The sequence below is a fragment of the Octopus bimaculoides genome, chromosome 5 (genome assembly GCF_001194135.2).
Source record: "Octopus bimaculoides isolate UCB-OBI-ISO-001 chromosome 5, ASM119413v2, whole genome shotgun sequence".
In the NCBI taxonomy this organism is placed as follows: domain Eukaryota; kingdom Metazoa; phylum Mollusca; class Cephalopoda; order Octopoda; family Octopodidae; genus Octopus; species Octopus bimaculoides.
The window spans coordinates 47,000,912-47,006,115 of NC_068985.1; positions in this window are offsets into that span (position 1 = coordinate 47,000,912).

Below are 5,204 nucleotides of genomic sequence, written 5' to 3' on the forward strand. Positions count from 1 at the left end.
CGAAACGGGCTGATTACTACCTAGCTCAGATACCAGGAAACCCCAAAATGGCTGAAGTTCAAAAGATAGTGCTCATGGGAACTGCCCATATCCTACGTAAAATACTGTCTATCAAATTTTAAAACAAACACAATTTTCTTATGGTTTCTTAAACATTCACTAGAACAAAACTGTACAAATCCAAATATATGGTACCCTAGGCGTAACACCTACATGAACTTCTAACTTGTTGTCTCTTGAGGTCTCTGGGTGAGACTTGAATCCAACTTGTACAAAGGCAAAACAAAAGTCAAACATAAAATAATAATAATAATAATAAATAACAATAATAATCTTTTTTCTACTCTAGGCACAAGGCCCGAAACTTTGGGGGAGGGGGCCAGTCGATTAGATCGACCCCAGTACGCAACTGGTACTTAATTTATCGACCCCGAAAGGATGAAAGGCAAAATCGATCCTGGGCGGAATAATAATAATAATGATAATAATAATAATAATAATAATAATAATAATAATAATAATAATAATAATAATAATAATAATAATAGAATAGTAAGCCAGACATAGTCTAAATTGAGAAAGAAAACAAACTATGTTGGATCATAGATATAGCATGCCCGGCTGAAAACAAGGTATGCTATAAGGAAGAAAGAAAAGTCGATAGATATGACAGGTTAGCTTGGGAAGTTAAGCAGTTGTGGTCAATGAAAAGGGTAGCAGCATTAGCAATAATTGTCGGAGCCCTGGGAACAGTGAGCAAAAGTTTCGAGAAGTACGTGGAACAAATAGGGGCTGCAATAAGGGTGGAGCACTTGCATAAAACAGCACTGCTTGGAACCGCCCGAATACTCTGGAAAGTGCTCGAAAAATAAGAGGTGTTACCTTAGTTCACTGGTAGTGAACAGCTGACACTGTAGTACATCTCCATCATTAGAAGCTATGCAAAGGCAATGATGATTATAATAATAATAATAATAATAATAATAATAATAATAATAATAATAATAATAATAATAATAATGATTGAGATTGGTGCTTGGGTGTTGAGTATCTTCCATGATAAGCTAACATCCAAGCACCAAAGCTTATAATTTGGGCAAAAATTAAAAAGAAACTCTCTGAAACATCTGACATCAAGTAGCTGTCCGCTCTCGCAGAATTAAGCAGAGCAAGTAAGACCGAGATATCTGAGAAGTAAAATAATAATAATAATAATAATAATAATAATAATAATAATAATAATAATAATAATAATAATAATAATAATAATAATAATAACAACAACAACAACAACAACAACAACAATAATAATAATAATAATAATAATAATAATAATAATAATAATAATAATAATAATAATAATAATAATAATGATAATAATCCTTTCTACTACTATTACAGTAGTATAATAGTAGTAGAAATGATTAAAAATAGAAGAGTGCCATTGCTATCAAGTGAACGATATTTCGGTTTCTAGTGTGCCTGCCACAGGTTCAAAAAATAAATTCACCCGAAAGAGTTTTTGTTCTCCTTCATAACGTCTTTCATGGTTTTCAACGAGCTTTAGCATCCAGTCGTTAGATGTTTCAAGATATTTTGCCAGTGCACTTGTGATGGTTTCGTAGGAAATTTCAAACTGGATCAAGCCTCAACCTCCTTGAGCTCTGGATAGTAAAGACGATCTGCGTCTGCCATTGGGTGGTGCATCTTATTGCAAGTCAGCAGCTTACGGATTTTGATTATTATTATTATTATTATTATTATTATTATTATTATTATTATTATTATTATTTGAGGAAAATTCTAAATGGTAATGATAATAATAATAATAATAATAATAATAATAATAATAATAATAACAACAACAACAACGTTAACAACGACGAGAATGTTGATGATTTTCTAAACTTTTCTTCTAATTGTGTGGCCATGTGCGTAACCTCTACCCATACAATTTGAAGAAAAAGTATTCGTCGACACCATTGACTGATTCTTTATTTTTCTATATCGGAAGAAGGAAAGTTAATGTTGACCTGAGAGCGATTTGCACTCTGAGCGTAAAGGACCATAATTACATACTGCATGTTATTTTGTACGGCTGTCAAACGATTCTGCCGTTTAACAATATCGATTTATTAAAATCAGCACAAGGCAACATGTTGAAAAAAGCCTATTAGTCGATCAAATCAATCACAAAACTTAAGTGGCGCTTATAAGACTGACGCAGGGAAAGAAAAAAAATCAAAGTTTGCCTCGTCCTGATTTAAACCTAGAATGACATGACATATAACTAAATACCTGAAAGCATTTTGACTGACAGACTACCGATTACATCGCGTACGCTCCTCTCAAGTATTTATACAGATATCAATCATAGACACAAGATCGCACGTGTTGCGGAAGGATGTATCCTCGACTAATTAGAAGTAGTACAAGAATGATACTTTGTGAACTTGCAGCTTAATCTTAACTGAATTAATTCCATAAAGGATGAATAACAACCTGCGTCAATGTTATTTGTTTCTAGAAGACCAGAAAGTGCGTTGCAAAGTCCCGTGTAGTAGCATCTATCAATTACTAATCAACAAATCGTAATCAAATACTTTAGTAAAAGAAAGTATTTCATTATGTTATGAACAAACAACGGGGAAGTGTTTGATAGCGTTGACAAGTAACTTAAGGGAAGATTGTATATGAATAAGGTACTAAAAATATTGAGCATGTAAATCAAGTATGTCATGTTTCTTAAAGCAGAATGAACGGGAATGCAACAGTCACGAAAGAGCAAATATTTCTTTTTGCAAATGGGTGACTTCAAGATGAATGCTGCAGAAGAGAAAATTACTAGAAACACTGCTGCAAATTTATTTGAAGAATAAATGTTATGAAATTCGACAGAGAATAATATTTCAAATAACATTGAAAAATTGAAAATTAGTTTAAAAGTAATAAGGTATGTGAATAAACACAAGTAACAGAAAGACGGACATGTCAATAGGTTGAAATTAATAAACTAGAGGATAAGAATGATAAATTCAAAGAAAATGGTTAAGGGAGAAATGTCATAAACACATTAGATTAATACTTAAAACCAAGTTAAATGTAGCCAGCAATCTAGTAGATGTTCCTGCAGTAAGCGATAGTTAAATATCCACAGTTGCTCGTTAAGTCTAGACAGGAAAACAAGAAAAATATTGATTGCATTTCCAATAAAGAATCCAGAATACGACGCAGAAATACTATATAGTTTGCTAGAATACTGTCTCTATATAATAATAGCCGATATAAATGTTGGTTAGTTGGTTGGTTGAATTCTTCAGTCACACTTTACATCAAACTGAGAAAGAAAGGGGAAGAAATAGAGACACAGGAAAAGATAACATACGATGTGCAAAGTGAATTCTCGGTGGTAGACAATAAATAAATGAACGCTACACACGCGCACATACAACGAGATGGAAAGAATCATAGAGGCAGAGTAAGAGAGGAAGAGAAATGCAAAGTAGTTAGATAAGAATATAAACAAATGAGAAATTTGTTTTAAATTTCATAAAGTAATGAATATTTTTCTCCTGAAAATTACTATTTATTCAATAATTTTGTATAAGCACCAAGAAAGTTTTATGGAAGTTAAATTATAGTTATTGTGTGTATATCATAAATTCCTGTTATTATCAAAGGTGGTGAAATTATACTTATAATGTTACGCATCAGGTAACGCTACTACTTAAACATCTAGTGTAGAACCACGCACACATGGATACACACACACTCACACGTACACACGCACATACACACATACACACATACATACACGTGCCCACACACATGCGCGCGCACACACACTCACGGAAAGACTCACACAAGCATATATATTATATATGCTTGTTTTTATGTTCAGTTATAAAAATACAATTTTACATTAATCTGATGGGTTACTCTGTACTTTTGTAGAGTCTATATTTATCATTTATTATTCTTAAATTTATTAATCTTAAACACGAATCTAAATATATATAATATAAATTTATTATAAATTTATTCTTAAACCCATATATGTATGCATATATATAAACAGCTATATGCATACATACACAACTATACACACACACACACGTATATACGTCTGTGTGTGTGTGAGAGCAGTCATGGTGTGAGGTTAATTAGTTGCCGTCGTTAATACGAGTTTTCGGGTTCAGCTGTACTGCACGGTACATTTGCCACGTATATCCTACTATAAACCCGGAACGACCAATGCCTTGTATGTGAATTTTGAACGAAAGAAACTGTGTGGAAGCCCGACACATATGTGAGTATTCTGTGTTCCTGCTTAACAAGTAGTGTCGATCTGATTATATTGTAGTTATATAGCGCTCCGACAAAAAATGGGAATGGCTGGAATAAATAATTTATGTCGTCTTATCGTTGCGACAAAAACATGATTTATTTTGATCAATCTCATGAGCAAAAACAGTACACACACACACACACACACACACACATACACACACACACACACACACACACACACACACACACACACACACAGAGAATATTCAAGTTGTACTGCAAGTGATTTGATCTGATTTCGGATCGTGGACATTGCTGGAATGTTCATTTTGTCCTTATAGCTACATGAAAAAGATAGTCGCTGGTTCTGGTGTCTCTGGTGTTCTTGGCACTACTACTACTACTACTACTACTACTACTACTACTACTACTACTACTACTACTACTACTACTACTACTACTATTACTACTACTATTTTATAATTACCTTCACCTTATAGATGGAGGAGGTATTGTTTTCAGTCGTGTTTGTTTGTTTGTTCGTGGACAAGATATCTCAAGAACCGTTGGATGGATTCGGATGAAACTTTCAGGGATGTTTGGTCTTGTGACTGGAACAAAGTGCTCAGATTCTGGGATCGATCCAACACCGGACAGGGATTCTGGATTAATTCTCCTTTTAATTTCTTTTTCTTGCATTGCCGATAAAAGTTCCAAAAGTAATCTCTATATATTCATGTGTTAACGTAGCGAACTCGCGTATTCGTTATACCCGTATCATATTTTCGACACTAAACACTGTGATATACATGTGTCTGTAAGTTATGTATATATATATACATACATACATACACACACACACACACACACACACACACATATATATGTATGTACTCAGGCATATATGTATACAT